Here is an 18,037-nt window from a genome sequence, read left to right as displayed (position 1 = left end):
TAGAAGTGACTATGGGAATTGGGAGGGGGGGGGACAGCTCTGTTGTGGTTTTCATTTCTACCAGAAAATGATGATATATAGTGATCAAGCTTCCTGTTATGAGGTTGTTAAATTGTTAAACCACAGGATTGCTTATGTGCTGTAACATTTTGACTCATGGTTTCTTAGAATGCTGTCGTCATGAAAGGAAATAGAATACTGCCCACCTTTTGTTATTTTTTTCTTATTATTACTCTGTTCCCCAAACAGAACGTGTAAAAATTACTATAGTGATTCTGACTTTCCCTGGGGTGCACAAGAGACATTCGAATTATTAGTATGAAATTCTAGGGAAAGAAGGAATCCTGTCCAAGGAAGAATTTGAGACACTTTACTCCCAACAGCAGAACAGCCACCACAACATCTGTGCTGAGGATGAAAATTGCAGTGAAGGAGAGAAGGCACATTTGTTCCTGAATTGATCAAGATGGGTAGCCATGATGGGTATCTGAAGAAGTGAGCGGTGACTTATGAAACCTCATACTCTGCCACAAATGTTGTTAGTCTTAAGGTGCTACTCCTATTCTTTTCTACTGTTTCTGGATGGTTTGTTTAGGAGACAGCCTGAGATGTATCATTCTTGTCCTATCATAATGCCTGTATTTGATTCATTCCCTATGTCACAGTCCCTAGGCTCATAAAGCATTAAAATATGCCTGAATATTCCATGGACTGTGTTAACAAGTTGAATAGTAAGATTTAGAATGCGGGTTAATTCAGACTATCTAAACATATTGAATTATAAGGCTGTGCGATCACTTCCAATTCATGGCCTCACTCTTGAAATCTTTATGGGTCTTGAACTGCAAGTGGTCAGTTGTGACTCAGCCACAGATTTGACCTAAAATTGATTGAATGTCATTGCTGGAACTAGGGTTTTGAAAACAGCTGAGCACTGTGTACAAAATAGTATTTTCTTGGAAGAACACTTGAAAACTCAAGGGCAGCAGTTGCATGCTTATGATTAAGCACATCCCACATGTCATTTTATATGACCACATGTCATTTTATATATAGTGATGATTCATTATATTGCTTAATGGATTATACAGTCTTTCTGTAAAGTTTTCAGAAGATTGTGAAAACCTGTTAAATTTAAGAAGTCATAACCTTAGATTAAATATTTTATTTTTATTACTATAAGCATACAATTATTCTTAGCTAGTGCTGGTGCTTTAGAAAGTGACTGGAATTCAGCAGCTAAGAATTCTGCTCATTAGTGAGACTTTCCTTGCTGCTGCAACCTCTAGACCCCCTCCCAACATTGTTCCTCAAAGTTGCCTCCCTCAAAGAGTGGCATGGAATTCAGTACTGGAGGGACAATCTTTAAAAATAAGTAGTCCTTTGTACATGGATGCCTTTTTAGATTCTTGTCAATATTTTTCTGCCCAGGTCAACTGAAGTGTTCAAATGTTTCACTTTACTAAATGATTCAATATCACCCTGGCATCAGATGACTATGGTTCCCAGAAATGTTGTGGTGCCTAGAATTGTTTAGGGTAGTTAGGTCTCTTACTGTCCTTGAGGATGGGTGCTCAAATAATAGTCAGTTGGCCATTAGCTGTGAGGCTTCTGCAAGTATTTTGCAGATAAAATCTTGTCACTCCACTGTGGCCTCCCACCAACTATTAATAAAGGGAACTGGAGGCCCCTTGGCCATCTTCGGAGGAAGGATTTTATAGATTCAGGGAGCTTTCACAAACCAAGGAGGATAGGTTGCTAGCTTCAGTGAGGCTGACCACCTGCCTCCCTAGACCTCTGCCCCCTCGTGGCTTTTAAAAACAGGTGACAAGAAGATTGTGAGGCCAGCTACCATCCTGAAGCTTCGGTTCTGGACTAATTCCAGTCTGGTTTTCAACCTAGTCATGGGCTGGAGACAGCTTTAGTTCTTCTGACAGATTATCTCCAAAGGCAGCTAGACAAAGGTGGGTTGACACTGCTCATATTATTAGATCTTATGGCATCGTTTGATTTGGTAAATTATGAACTTTTGGTTCACTGTCTCGCCAACATGGGGATATGAGGGCCAGTTCTTCAGTTGCTATGGCGGAAAAGCAGTCATGCCTCTGTCAAGTCCAGTATAGGGTACTTCAGTGCATGATTCTCTCCCCGATACTATTGAACATCTACATGTACCTTGTAGCTCAACTTGTTCAGAGACTCAGGCTTAGGATGTCACCAGTATATGGATGACACCCAGCGCTACCTGTTATTGAGCAGCTGGCTGAACATTTCATCCAAATCTTTGGCCAGGTGCCTGAGAGCCATGACAGAGTTACTCTAACAAAGCTGCCTGTAGTTTAACCCTTTGAATACCAGAAGAGGAACCATGCCGTCCATGTCTGGATGGGGTAACCTGGAAGCAGCGCACATGATCTGGAACTTGGGGGTGATCTTTGCCACCTCCCATTCTATAGAGGCACAGATCACTAGGGTAGCTTGCGAGTCATTTTTCCATCTGCTCCAGGAAAGCTACTAGCACCCAGAAGACGTAACCACAGTGATCCATGCGACAGTCACCTCCAGATTTTGGTAACTCACTTGAGCCTAACTATCCTTTACCTTGATCTGGAAACTACAGCTGGTTCAGAATGTGGTAGCTCAGGTCTTTACAAGGACTCCATGGAGGATGCATATTCAATTGGCCCTTCAGCAAATGCACTGGTTACCAGATGAATTCCAAATCAAGTTTAAAGTATTGGTTTTAACCTTTAAGGCCTTATGCGGGACCTGGGTACCTGAGGGATCACCTCTCCAAGTATTTCCCTGAAGAGCATTGCACTCCACTAATTCAAACCCACCAATTGCCCCCAGCCCCAAAGAAGTTCAATTAGCCTCAGCCTGATTCAGGGCCTTTTTTGCTCCAGCCTGGTGGGATGAGTTTCCAGGAAAAAATGCAGGCCCTGTTGGAGCTGTCACAGTTCTGTAGGGCCTGCAAGATGGCTGTCTTTCACCAGGCATATGGTTGATGCCAGTTTATGCACAACATGATATCAGAAAGGACCCCTCCCCTACCATCTGAAATAACACCACAGCCAGAATTTCTTAGACCTAAATGGCCAGAATTGGAACACTCTATTGGGAGGGTTTTAGCTTAACTGTTATACTGTTGTTTGTAAATGTTTTTGTATCTATCTTTATATGTTTTGTCATTGTTAGTTACTCAGAGCCTTTTGGAAAAACGCATAGAATCATAGAATAATAGAGTTGGAAGGGTCATCTAGTTCCCCCCCCCCCCCCCGCACAATGCAGGACACTCACAACCCTATCTCTCATCCACTCTAACCTGCCACCCCCATGAACCTTCACAGAATCAGCCTCTTTGTCAGACTGGCTATCCATCCTCTGTTTAAAAATTTCCAAAAATGGAGAACCCACCACCTCCCGAGGAAGCCTGTTCCACTGAGAAACCGCTCTGTCAGGAACTTCTTCCGGATGTTTAGACGGAATTTCTTTTGAATTAATTTCATCCCATTGATTCTGGTCCGTCCCTTCAGGGCAAGAGAGAACAGCTCTAGCAAGACTGTGAGAAGCCCAAGGTCACCTAGCTGACTGCATACGGAAAACTGGGGAAATCAAGCCCAGCTCTCATTAGAAGCTGCTCCAGGCCTGGCTATGGTTATCAGTTCCAGATTGGGAAATTCCTGGAGATTTTGTGGTGGAGTCTGAGGAACACAGGGTTTGGGGAGATGAGAGGGTAACTGAATATATCGCCCTTCAAAGCAGCCATTTTTTTCCAGGAGATCTCTGTCATTTGAAATTTAGTTATAATATTGGGAGATCCCCGTGTTCCCCATTACTAGGCCTGGCAGCAGCCTCTGGATGATATGATCCCACCAGGCTTGCATGACTCAGCTAGACCTGGCTACTTGCTACTGTTCAGCAGCAGTCACCCTATAACAGTTATAACTTTAGAGGAAAGTCATGGAGACCAAGGTTAAAATCCCCATCTTGCTGTGGAAGCTCGCTGGGTGGTTTTGGACCAGTGACATACTTTCAGCCTAGTCTATTTTACAGGGCTGTTGGGAAGATAAAAAGAAAGAGAATAATGTAAGCTCCTTTCGTCCCCATTGTGGAGAAAAGTATAAATGTAGTGAATAATTGTTAAACATAGCTGAAGATGAGAGTCAAATAAAAGATCAGCTGATGAGTGCCATACAAGGCAAGTAGAAGGTTGGCTGATGATTGGCATAGGAGGATATGCCAGGGGGACAGCTTAGGAAAGAAAGGCAGGTAAAGGTAAGTTGGTTGCATGGGAAGGGTTCCCAATTATAGGAAAGTGAGCATCATGAGTACTAACATACCCATAACTAGATAGATCATGATCCATAAACAAAAAAAGCAGGGAAATTGTTTTCTCTAAGGGTGTCCAGTTGCTTTTCATACATGTTACTTCATTCCTCAATATGACTTTCAGTCAAAGACTGCAGCAGCTATCAGGCCATTGCATTAATTTCTCATGCAAGGAAAGTGATGCTCAAGATCTTAGTACAAAGACTGTTACCATATATGGAAAGAGAAATGCCAGATGCTAAAGCTGGATTCAGAAAAGGGAAAGGCAGTAGAGATCATACTGTAAATTTACATTGATTACTGGAGCATACAAGAGAATTTCAGAAGAAAATCAGCTTGTGGATTATGATTGTATGGATCACGAAAAGCTGTGGATGGTTGTAAAAGAAATGGGTATGCCAGAACATCTCAATATTTTTATTCAGTGTTTATATTCTGGACAAGAGACTACTATTAGAACAGAATATGGAGAAACAGAATAGTTTCCAGTTGGGAAAAGAGTCAGACAAGGTTATTTTATATCCCTGTCTGTTCACCCAGACACAGAACATATCATGAGGAAAACTGGATTAGATTTAGTTGAAGGTGGAGTGAAAATTGGTGGAATATTAACAATTTAAGATAAGATGTACAGATGATGACAAAAGTTGATTCGTTTGAAATGTTGTATTGGAAGAAAGCTTTACAGATATTATGGACTGCCAAAAGGACAAAAAAAGTGGGTCCTAGATCAAATGAAACCTGAACTCTTCCTAGAAGCTATAATGTCCAAACTGAGGTTATTATATTCTGGTCACATTATGAGACGACAAGGCTCGCTGGAAAAAACCGACGATGCTAAGAAAACTGGATGGCGATAGGAAAATAGAAAGACCCAACATGAGACAAATTTTGATTGGATAAAGGAAGCCAAGGGCTTCAGTTTGCAAGACTTAAGCAAAGCAGTTAATAATGGGATGTTCAACTTGGTAGCACGCAACATGCACACACTTTTAGTTTCTTCAGATAGTAAGAACAAGCAGTGTTTTTATAATATAACTTAATTACTTAGTAGTTTGCATTTATAGAATGCTGACTTCCTTTCTGAAGATAAACAGAAGGACTCACTAATACTATGTTTTTAACATGGCGATGGGAAGGATGGTTTATGATCTCAGTGGTTTTTATTTTTTTATTTTTTTCCCAGCTGCTAGTGTGTTAATATTAGAAAGTACCAATATGGTAGACTGCAGACAGATTTTTTGCAAACTGTATGTATGACTATTTAATTTAATCTTAAAACCAGCAGTTTTAAAATATCTACTTATTCTTTAAAAATTAAAGAAATGAGTTGTTGCCTTTATGTTGTCTTAGAAGAATACATGGATTTGATCATTTACAGGCAGTAAATTGCCAGAGTCCAGGCTGTTGTGGGTATTCTTGGCTGTGTGGCCACAGTCTGGTCGTTTTAGTCCCTGACATTTTGCTAGTAACTGTGGCTGGTGTCTTCAGGGGTAGGACATAGCAAGATGGTGCTGAGAGATTCCCATCTTGCTGAGTCCGACCTCTGAAGACACCAGCCACAGTTTACTGGTGAAACATCAGGTAATAAAACTACCAGACTATGTCCCCATGGCCAAGAATACCTGTAACAGCCAATTTATGCACAGTCTTATTATTATCTATTTAAAATATATATTTAACAAATGTTAGGTTAATTTTGTATTATTCAAAACAATAAAGAAAACATAGAAGTTGTGGGTTGGGGAATTATCAGCTTTTAAAAATGGTTTTACAACCCTTGTGAAAGTGATAAGACAGTTGACCCACCTATTCAACAATGTGGTTCCATATCTTCAGTACAACCACAAAAAAGGCCCTGCATCTCTGGGAGTTGACTCAGCCTTCCATCCTTCCAAGGTTGGTAAAATGAGTACCCATCTTGCTGGGGGGCTAAAACGGTAATGACTGGGGAAGGCACTGGCAAACCACCCCGTATTGAGTATGCCATGAAAACGCTAGAGGGCGTCACCCCAAGGGTCAGACATGACTCGGTGCTCGCACAGGGGATACCACCTTTACCTTTATAGAGAGAAAGTTTTCTGCTAGACTCTTACACATATTTTGTTGTCAAAAAGTAAAATGGGATCCAAGACTCCAAATGGGATTAAATAATGAGATTGCCTCCCAATCCATTACAAACCTCATCCTTCCAGAGCATTAGAATTCTCCACCAGCATTAGGTTCTGCTTGTCTGAAGTTACAGAAAAAAGAACCTATCCTAGGCTATAATAAACAATTTCACAATGAATGTAACTAAACGTGTCTAATCGCTTCTTTTAATAGAACAACCAAAACAGCCTCCAGATTAAAACCGTTTTCAAGTGAGTTTTCATCAGTGGTTGTTTTTCTAAAATATAAAAGCATACAATTAGTACAAGCTTATCAACCATTTTTTTCAAAACAGAAGAGAACATATTTATCTTAACACAGTCGTTATTCCAGTCTCAAGCAATGCATACCTCCTATAATTGTTATAAACATACAGTCATTGTTTCTTTAAGTATCCTCATATAAATCAAAAGCAAGCTTTTTGGCTATTATAATAAAAATTATACTGAAGGGCCAAGTCTTACCAACTTAATGTTTGCTAATGAAGTCCTTCAATAGGATCTAAAATAAAATAACACTGTTTTAAAATTTATAAATCTATTGCCATTTGAAAATATTATTTGAAAGTATTAATCCTTAGTAATAGCCTCTTACCAATTCTTCTTGGCAGGATTTAAATAAGGTACAGGTACGGGGAAGTCTAGTCAAAAAGACTGTTCCCACTGGGTTGTAAACTGCCTATGGTAATTATACTCTAGCCGAGAAACTTACTCCATGCAACACCTATATCAATTAAAGATGCAGTCTCAGCCAAAACAGAAGAGTTCCAAATGTATGTAAAAACTTCTAGGGCTCTAAATTCTAACAATTGGCCATGAAGCCTCATCTATCAGTTAGGGTTTAAACTATAATAAAACTTAGTCAAAAGTACATCAACAGGTCAAAATATCACAGCATCACTTTGCAACACCTGTGCCTCTTAAAGCTGCTGCCTCACAGAAAGCAAGAAAGTTCCAAGTTCGTATTTAAACCTTTAGGGCTCAAAGTTTCCAGTAAGTAAATGTAAAAGCTTTCACATTATCTCAAGATCTTATTAATGCCCATCTTGTGGTGTCCAACAATTGAGATTTGTTCAAGTCCAAAGAACAGCAAATCTTCTGGCTTGTGTCCTTTTTCAGTGAAGTGAGTCACCATCGGAGCATCCATTATCCGGTGTCTGAGTCTGGACTGGTGTTCCTGGATCCAGACCCTAATTGGACGGCTGGTAATACCAATGTACAGTTGTGCACATGGATATTTGACACAGTATACCAAGTTCTTATTTGAACAGTTAATAAACCGATTAATCCTATCATAAAAAACATTACCTGTTGCTCTGTATTCCTTGATAGGTAACAAATACTTACAAACCCCACATGTACTACATTTGTAATTGCCTTTAGGAAAGTTACTTGCTAATGCTTCAGTATTCAATTGTTTTTTATTTATTAATTCTCCTATAGTGTGGTTGCGCCTCCATGCTAATCTTAACTTCCAGGTAAGTCCCTGATTAAGTGCCAATGTTTAAATAATATTTTTATAACAATAGCCAAAAAGCTTGCTTGTGATTTATATGAGGATACTTAAAGAAACAATGACTGTATGTTTATAACAATTATAGGAGGTATGCATTGCTTGAGACTGGAATAATGACTGTGTTAAGATAAATATGTTCTCTTCTGTTTTGAAAAAAATGGTTGATAAGCTTGTACTAATTGTATGCTTTTATATTTTAGAAAAACAACCACTGATGAAAACTCACTTGAAAACGGTTTTAATCTGGAGGCTGTTTTGGTTGTTCTATTAAAAGAAGAGATTAGACACGTTTAGTTACATTCATTGTGAAATTGTTTATTATAGCCTAGGTTAGGTTCTTTTTTCTGTTATTTATACTCATTTCGAACCATCCTTTTTTCCGTGGTGTCTGAAGTTACATGCAGCCAGATTTAACTTCAACCACAGCTTGCAGATACTGGGTTAAAACAAAGACAGCTGTTCTTGGTTGATTAGTGAGTGAAACAGAGTTAGGTGGCGTGAGCATATTAACAGTGCTCAGTTTTAAATCTCCAGATAACCTTTTCAAGTGGCTTCAGGTAGGTAATGTTAAATAGAGTTGGTGCTAAAGCTGAACTATGTAGAATACCACACAAAATTGCCATCGGGCTGAGATGAACTGGCTTTATTATATCATGCAATGAGTGCTGTCCAATACGTAATGAAACTACTGGTGGATAAATAATGGAACCAGCCCAGTCACCCAAATCAGAGTTCCATTTATGAGTAGTTCAGCAAAATGGTGTGACCTTTACCATCGAAAAGTATATGACCAGCAGATAAATATCAACCAGAGCTACCGATATTATCTAGATTTACATATCCAGGCTGCAAGCCAGTCTGATGTCTAAAGAAAGAGATTTGTCTGGAGTTGCTCCACTAGCTAGATTATCCCATCTCAAAGCTCTGTATTTCATCATCTTTTAATACAGGCAGGATCCTGCCTTTCCCTTTGACGCATTTCGATGATCTCAGCCTAGGAACCCATAATGGTCACCCCAGCTGGCATCCCAATCAAGGTTGGACTGCTTGGCTTCAGGCTGCAAGTGATAGCCTTTATAACCCCTGGCATTCTGTCACCATTCCTGAGGAGAAATAGCACTGAGCCAGTCCAAGCACCTATGACAACCAAAAGCCCCTGCCATATTCAACTTAAGTTTAATGTAGATAACCATTTTTATCACGAGAAAATTCTGGTGAAGTATGCTCTCACTACTTTAAATGTGAGCTAAAATGCTGCTGTATTTCACCTGCAACATACTCTTGATTAAGTTGGCTTCAGATTGCGAGAAATCTTAGAGGCCAAGATTTCAAAAACAGGCTCTGGTCAAGGCAAGCACTTTCAGTGTCCACTAAGTTTCTTGTAATCAGGAGCCAACCTTAATCAGTGGTTTGCTGTGGCCTTCTGGTCCACAAAATTGGTTAAAGGTCTATAGTGGCCAGAATATATCTTCTTTTTATATAAAGGAACCAACTGGCTATAGCAGTTACTGTATTTATTGTATATATATATTATGTTTGCTGGTTTTATTTGATGCCTGACCATTGATAAGGGCGGTAACATGTGTCTGGTCCATGGAGTCATGAGTATGCATGTATGTATTGATTTTATTGAGGCTATGCTAAAAGCCTTGAGTTTTTAACTTAATAAATACTGGTACTGTATTTTAAAAATGTATAGGTTTAAATTCATTTCCCTTATGTTGACCATTTTAGGTTGCTAAATTGTTACCCTACGTCAGGTGTAGTCAAACTGCGGCCCACCAGATGTTCATGGACTACAATTCCCATGAGCCCCTGCCAGCATTCACTGGCAGGGGCTCATGGGAATTGTAGTCCATGGATATCTGGAGGGCTGCAGTTTGACTACCCCTGCCCTACATAGTACCATGGAAAGTTTTTTATTATTACAGGGCTGTATCCAATCCACCCCTGTATACCGACTCATTCTTTGCCGTGGGATGTTTCCAATTTCTTGTTGGCCATACTTGACAACTCAAACCTGTTGTGGCCAAATATGATGAGCAAATGTATGCTGATAGCTCATTCTGATTAGTTGGCAATGAACAATTTTGATGCCTTCTCTGCAGGTTTGCACTTATCCTATCCCCTCCCCCGCCCCACCCAATGTAGCAGGTATATTTTAAAATAGCCCTTAGCCAATGTTGCAGATTCACACATCCCTAATTAGTTCTTCTAATGTCTTTTCATCATTTTCATCACTAGTTCTGGAGCCTTTCTTATTATGATTGTATGGGAGGTGACACATTTTATCTAATATTTACTTCATTTATATCCCACATTTCTCCCCAATGAGGACCAAAAGCAGTTTACCTTGTACTCCCCAATGGGGACCAGAAGCAGTTTACCTTTTTTCCTCACAGCATACTTGTGATGTATGTTAATCTGATAGTGAGTGACTGGCCCATGGTCACTCAGCAAGCTTCAGTGGCAGGGTGGGGATTCAACCCTGGGTCTCCCAGGTCCTAGTTTGACATTCTAGGAACTTATTTACACAAACTACATAGTACCACCAGCATTCATAACACTTTTGTTGAGAGTATAAAATGACAGATCCATGACCACAGGAGCTCACAATCTAGATGAAGAAGAGTTGGTTCTTATATGCCGCTTTTCTCTACCCAAAGGAGTCTCAAAGTGACTTACAATCACCCTCCCTTTCCTCTCCCCACAGCAGACCCCCTGTGGGGTGGGTGAGGCTAAGAGAGCGCTGATATCACTGCCCGGTCAGAACAGTTTTATCAGTGCCGTGGCGAGCCCAAGGTCACCCAGCTGGTTGCATGTGGGGGAGCGCAGAATCGAACCTGGCATGCCAGATTAGAAGTCCGCACTCCTAACCACTACACCAAACTGGCTCTCTTTGCTTTTGAAATATAACTCTTCCCATATATTCTTTGTTTATTTATTTATAAATTTATTTATTTATTTATTTAGATTTTTATACCACCCTTCCCTACGGCTCTGGAGAAGATAAACCAAATTAAACATTTAAGTATATACAGTTTCCATAAAACATCAGTTAGCTTTTAAAACAACCAATAAAACCTTGGTTACTGTTACAATGAACACTGAGTCCTTGTTATTTAACTAGTGTTTCTCATCTGCACAAAGAAATTCCAGTTTCTTCAGATATTCCGCCAGAGGATGACAAAGTTGTGCAAATTGTGAACATTCCAGAAGTATGTGAAAGAGCGTATGTGGAACATTGCACCCATAAAAACAGAAATGCCCTTTGACCATAACTGTAAAAAGAAACTTAATCTCAAAATCAAGGGCCTGCAAAATGGAGCTCTTCCGCCAGGTCCATGATTGAGGCTGGGGTCGGTGAGGTACACTGATGGCTCCCCCCCCCCGGGCTTCTTCTACATCATTGACCTCCTTCTTCGCCGCCGCCCCCCAGCAATGGGGGTAGGAAGGGGATCTTTTTTGCTGCCGCCATGTTGTGATGGATTTTAAGTCTTTTAATGGGAGTTTCAATGGGGTTTTGAAGACATTGTGACCCGCCACGAGCCGCTTAGGGAGTGGCGGGAAATAAATTGATAGATAAATAAATAATAATAAATAAATAAGAAAGGGATCTGCAGGAATCTACCTCGCATTCCGTTTGTTGGGGAAATATTCAGCCGTACTAACAGGCTTAAGGAATGTACACCCAAAATGTGGAGATACATTGACATGGTACTTTGTGGAAAATGAACATCCCAGAGCATACACTAACAGAGGACCCCAATAGTTGGGCATCTATATCTTCCAGGCTCTGAGTTAGTAATTGTAATATTATCACTTATTGAAAAATAAGGGATGTAATGTCCAGACCAATTTTCCATAGCTTCAGTATTATTTTCTTAAGTGAGTTAGAAGAAAAGGGATCATCCAAAAGGTTGGCTAATAAGCTATTTGAATGTGCGGAGAAATAAAGCTTGCTGCCGAATCACTCAAGTCTAGCCGTGGGCCTAGGCCATTCGGCCATCCAGCTGCTTTGGCAGCCAATCGCTCCCAGCGCAGCGAGTGCCACACTGAGGGGGGGAAGGGAGGTGCGGCTGCTGGCATGCCAGCGGGCACAAACACCCGCGCCTCCCTCCCCCCCCCCATGGACTGGTCCCTAGTCGGAAAAAGGTTGGGGACCACTGTTTTAGATAGTGTCACAGCTTGAGAAACGAGAATTAGCCAAGGAACTCTTCTGCTTTCACTCATTGTTGGCAATGGTGTGGATTGTAAGGTTTGGTAATACTGACATACGTTTGTTTACAGCCAAATAACTGGGTAGATATACAGAAACTGGTTTTAAAGTGTAAATATGGATGTGGCACAGCTTGGTCTTATATGGCACAATGTGACAAAATGAAATGGTAGAAGAGACATTTGCCCATTTGGACAGCAGTCAAATGAATATAATCCTTATGTAAAAAAAAATCTGTGGGTAGAAAGCTGGTAGATCAGGGGGTATCACAGAATCATAGACTTGGAAGGGGCCATACAGGCCACCTAGTCCAACCTCCTGCTCAATGCAGGATCAGTACATTGAGTTGGGAACTTTATTCCTGGTGTACATGCTTGCTTGTATTTCATGGGGGAGCATTCTGAGGTTGCCAACTCTGGCTTGGGAAATACCTAAAGACTGGAAGTGCAGCTGGGAAATGAGTAGGATTTGAGACAGGAAAGGATCTCAGTGGAGTATAATGCTACAAGTCCACCCTCCAAAGCAACCATTTTCTCCAGGGGAACTAATCCCTGTCACCCGGAGACAAGCTATAATTCCAGGGAATCCCCAGGTCCCACCTGGGAACTGGCATCCATAGAATGTTCCAAAATGTAAACCCATATCCACACAGAATCACAGAATCATAGAGTTGGAAGGGCCATACAGGCCATCTAGTCCAACCCCCTGCTCAACGCAGGATCAGCCCTAAGCATCCTAAAGCATCCAAGAAAAGTGTGTATCCAACCTTTGCTTGAAGAGCTCACCACCTCCTTAGGCAGCCTATTCCACTGCTGAACTACTCTGACTGTGAATTTTTCCCCCCTGATATCTAGCCTATATCGTTGTTCTTGTAGTTTAAGCCCATTACTGCGCGTCCTTTCCTCTGCAGCCAACGGAAACAGCATCCTGCCCTCCTTCAAGTGACAACTTTTCAAATACTTAAAGACGGCTATCATGTCCCCTCTCAACATCCTTTTCTCCAGGCTGAACATTCCCAAGTCCCTCAACCTATCTTCACAGGGCTTGGTCCCTTGGCCCCAGATCATCCTCGTTGCTCTCCTGTGTACCCTTTCAATTTTATCTACATCCTTCTTGAAGTGAGGCCTCCAGAACTGCACACAGTAGTCCAGGTGTGGTCTGACCAGTGCCGTATAAAATGGGACTAGGACATCTTGTGATTTTGATGTGATGCCCCTGTTGATTCAGCCCAAAATGGCATTCGCCTTTTTTACAGCTGCATCACACTGCCTGCTCATGTTTAGCTTACAATCCACAAGTATCCCAAGGTCTCGTTCACGCACAGTGTTACCTAGAAGCATATCCCCGATCGAGTAGGCATGCTTTTCATTTTTCTGACTCAGATGCAGAACATTACACTTATCTTTATTAAATTGCATCTTGTTCTCATTTGCCCATTTTTCCATTGTGTTCAGATCTTGTTGAACTCTGTCTCTATCTTCTGGAGTATTTGCCAGTCCTCCCAATTTGGTGTCATCTGCAAACTTGATGAGTAGTCCCTTCACCCCCTCATCTAGATCATTAATATGTTAAAAAGTACCGGACCGAGCCCCGAGCCCTGAGGTACCCCGCTACTCACCTCCCTCCGGTCTGATGAAACACCATTGACAACAACTCTTTGAGTGCGGTTCTCTAATCAATGCCCTATCCACCTAACTATCTGAAAATCCAAATTGCAGTCCTTCAATTTATCCATCAGAACATCATGGGGAACTTTATCAAAAGCTTTACTAAAATTCAAGTAAACAATATCAACCGAATTTCCATGATCCAGCAAACTTGTTACTTGGTCAAAAAAGGAAACCAGGTTGGTCTGACAGGACCTGATGGAGACAAATCCATGCTGACTTCCTTGGATCACCAAATTGTCCTCCAGATGTTTGCAGATCGCTCCCTTTAATATCTGCTCCATTATCTTCCCCACAACAGAGGTCAGACTCACTGGTCTGTAGTTTCCCGGGTCATCCTTCCTCCCTTTTTTGAAGATCGGAATAACGTTTGCTCTCTTCCAGTCCTCCGGGATATCTCCAGTCCTTAAAGAGGTCCCAAAGATGATGTACAAGGGTTCTGCAAGTTCTTCACCCTGTATTTCTAGTTTGTGGTTCCACTTCAGGATTATGCCACCTCATTCTGCTTCATGTAACTCACAGTGTCCTTGTTAATCAGTGATACCAAGCGATTAATAGGTGAAAACAACTTTTCCTACTAGCATTTTTTGAAAAAGACTAATATAAAACAGCCATCTCAACCAGAACTGCTGCTATCTGGTCTGCCATGCCTGTTAGTAATACTCTAATTACCTAGGTAAAGTATGTTAAACCTCCTTCTACGGTGTTTTCTTTGTTTTTTGTTACATGTTGGAAAATAGAAAATATGACAATATATACTGACAAAACAGCTGCTAAAATAAATTGTTAGTTTTAGGTATGCTTTGTGTCTTAAATTGTACAGGAAATTCTTTTCAGTTACAGTATACTTCTCTTAGACTCGTAATTTAAAACCCTTTAATTTTCTTAAATAACAAGTCTGAACATCAGCTACTAATTCCTTGAGAGGAATAAGATTGGTGCTGTTGTGTTAGTGTGCAGTATACAGAAAAATGCTTACCATGGCAACCAACAGTTTGTAGGGGTGAGTGCAAAGTCATAGGGAGTTTACAAGTGCTTTCTCTTTTAGTAGCATAGGTGGCATATATGAATAATTTTCTGCCATTTTGTGTTGCTGTACTGACTTTGCTGATCAATAGCTTATTTTAAACCTCTCACTAAACCTGAGGAAGGATTGCATAGTATGCCATTTCCAGAAAACTAAAATATACCTTCCCTGTCAATAAAAAATGATACATTTAGAAAGCAAACGTCTGTTTGTACTCATAGAGCATATTATTAAAACCTGTCACTTCATAGAAAGATTTAATGGCAGGCACTTTATTGACTAAATTAAAGACTCTGATTCTTTATACAAGCATATTTAAAGAAAAATAATCCCCTTTCTACTTGATTCTGTATTACAATGTGGAATCACAAGGAAATTATGCTCCCTGAATCACAGGGCTGCTAAATTCAAAGCAGTGTGCTAGTTCATTTATCCCTGTGTTTTGTTCTTGATGCTTCAAAGTTATAATACATTTTAAATGCATTTTCTTCCCATTTTGTGGTTTTCAGCTCAGAGAAGCACAGCATCCGTTACACCTAAAGGGCAATTTTGTGTATGCATCCTTCCTAAGAATGGTTAATTTCCTCTGTACTTGGGGTATAGGTTTATCTATCAAATTATCTGAAATGTTTGAATTCAGACCTTCATTATGTTGTTATAGCAGAAGAGCCGTGTGTATATATTCTCAGATGGTCCATAAGGGTAGGAGAACTCCGAGAGAATGGCCAGAGATTTATTTACAGTTACATTATGAGGTCATGTTTATTTTACCTCCCACACACACAACAGAAATCTGCAGAGAAATACTTGATACATTGTCTGAATAAAAGAGGAGGTGCATTGGTGGTGAAACACTTTGCCTTCCTGAATAATCTCCCATAGAAGCTCTATATTTGCAAGGTTTTTAAAACTGTGTGATTGAGGGAAGGACTTATTTTATTCTAAATCCAGTTTGATTTGTTATCTATTATTTGAATCATGCATCTGTAACAAATCGTGCTTCTGTAACAAACAAAACTGCCGATTCTGCCTTTATGTCAGTCCTTAAATCAGCAAACGAGAATATTTGTTAGGAGGTAGCAGAGGCCAGAAACAGCAGGTGCCATTGCTTTTAAAAGACGCTTCTATTCTGGGGTCGCCTTTCCATCTATAGTGGAAAGGCTGGCCATCCCTTTTCTCAAGGTAGGCAGTTGGCACTTGTTGGGAGCACATTTCTTATGTGGAGAGCACTGACACATGGGGGGAACTATATGAAGCTTGTTCGGAGTTCCACACGAGATTATGGTAAGCAAGAGCTTACTCTGCTAGATGCACAAAATAGGCTGGAAAAGTGCATATCCATGCACTTTGACTGTTAATGCCAAGCAATATAGCTGAAAAGCTGCCTGGTGGCAATTTATTTTGTTACTATCATAGCCATCCCTAATACTTACATTACGAATCCTCCATTAGACTACTTCCATTTGGTCTCTGTCATCATCACCAACCCTTGATGCTGAGACCCACTTGCCTCTGTTGTTGTTGTTGTTGTTTTGCATTAGAGCAAATAAATTATGTTTCTGTCCAGCACTAAAACAAAATGGGGAGAGAACTGGCAAGAAGTAGGACCATACCTGATTTGTATAAACTACAGCTGAATAGTAATCCTGGGGAAGCTGCCTCAGAATGCCCCCTCTCACATGGAACTGGCATCCTTAAAATTAATCAGGGACCCTCAAATCTCATAAGTAGGTGTCTTGCCACAAAGATCCTGAAGATGAAACTCAAATATTTTGGCCACCTCATGAGAAGGAAGGACTCCCTGGAGAAGAGCCTAATGCTGGGAGCGATCGAGGGCAAAAGAAGAAGGGGACGACAGAGAATGAGGTGGCTGGATGGAGTCACTGAAGCAGTAGGTGCAAACTTAAATGGACTCCGGGGAATGGTAGAGGACAGGAAGGCCTGGAGGATCATTGTCCATGGGGTCGCGATGGGTCGGACACGACTTCGCACATAACAACAACTAGTTAAAACTTATTAAAATAATATAACCATCTATTTACCAAATAATGCTGTTATTGTAGCTTGCATCATGATTTCTTGGTTTTGGTGAGTATAGACATGCAGAGGGTGGGGGGGGGGCTTTGGACCCAGAATCTGAGGGCACACCTAGTTCATAGTAACATTCGTAAATGTGTTGGTCAACAAACACTTCTACCTGGTACTAATCCTCATCAGGGGCATGTTGCCTGTAGAAATTGTGTTGTAAGGTAACATGTCATATGACATTCTTTATATTAACCCTTTACATAAGAAAAAAGGCATGCAACTTTATGCTATATAATCCAATGCCAAATTAACATAATATTGAAAAGAACACTTTATTGGAAATAATCATGGTCCCACTGATTTTGTCATTTTGTTCTTTGGCAAAATAAACCTGTAAAAATGAAAGGCTGCTACTGAAAAAAAGAAGCAGACTGAATTTAGATACTGATACCTAAAGGGTCAAATTTGTCTTTAGAATTGCATCAGTTTCTTTTTAAAAAAATGTCGAAGATTTGTCATCTGGATGCCAGAATATAATAGTTCATCCAGTACCAATTGCTACTGATCTTTTACTCTTTTTGAAGAACTACTACAAGATGAACAGGTTGGTAACCTTCATTTAGGCACAGGAAAAGGGTTTCTTTAATTTTGAGCCACAACCCTTTGAGTGCTGGACAGTCTATCTTATTTTTGTTCTTTACAACAGTGGTCCCCAACCCGCGGACTGCGGCCCGGTGCCGGACCGCGAAGGCCTTGGCGCCGGGCCGCGGCTCCTTCTTCCCTCCCCCCCGAAGCGAGAAGCTCGCCGGGCCGCGAGCAAATCGGCTGCCAAAGCGGCCGATTAGCTCACGGCCCGGCAAGCTTCTCGCTTCGGGGGGGGAGGGAAGAGAAGCTTGCCGAGCCACAAGCTAATCAGCCGCTCTAGCGGCCGATTTGCTTGTGGCCCGAAGGGGCCAGGAGGGGGAGCCGCGGCCGGCGGCGCAAACGCGCATGCGCAGACTGCTGCGCAAACGCACGTGCGCGGCAGTCTGCGCATGCGTGCTTGCGCTGGGGCTGCTGCGCGTGCGCGGGCCCCCGGGCCGCCTTCTCCCCGGACTC

General features: G+C 41.2%; 1 protein-coding gene across 5 annotated transcripts in view; it reads left to right on the top strand.

The window, feature by feature from the left end:
• MBD5 (methyl-CpG binding domain protein 5) overlaps positions 1-18,037 on the top strand; it is a 180,663-nt gene that overhangs the window by 72,770 nt on the left and 89,856 nt on the right. The window lies entirely within an intron of this gene.

Source organism: Paroedura picta, chromosome 2 (assembly GCF_049243985.1).
Source record: "Paroedura picta isolate Pp20150507F chromosome 2, Ppicta_v3.0, whole genome shotgun sequence".
NCBI classification, from domain to species: Eukaryota; Metazoa; Chordata; class Lepidosauria; order Squamata; family Gekkonidae; genus Paroedura; species Paroedura picta.
Note: the sequence above shows the minus strand (reverse complement) of the source record. Positions and strands in the feature narration are given on the sequence as shown.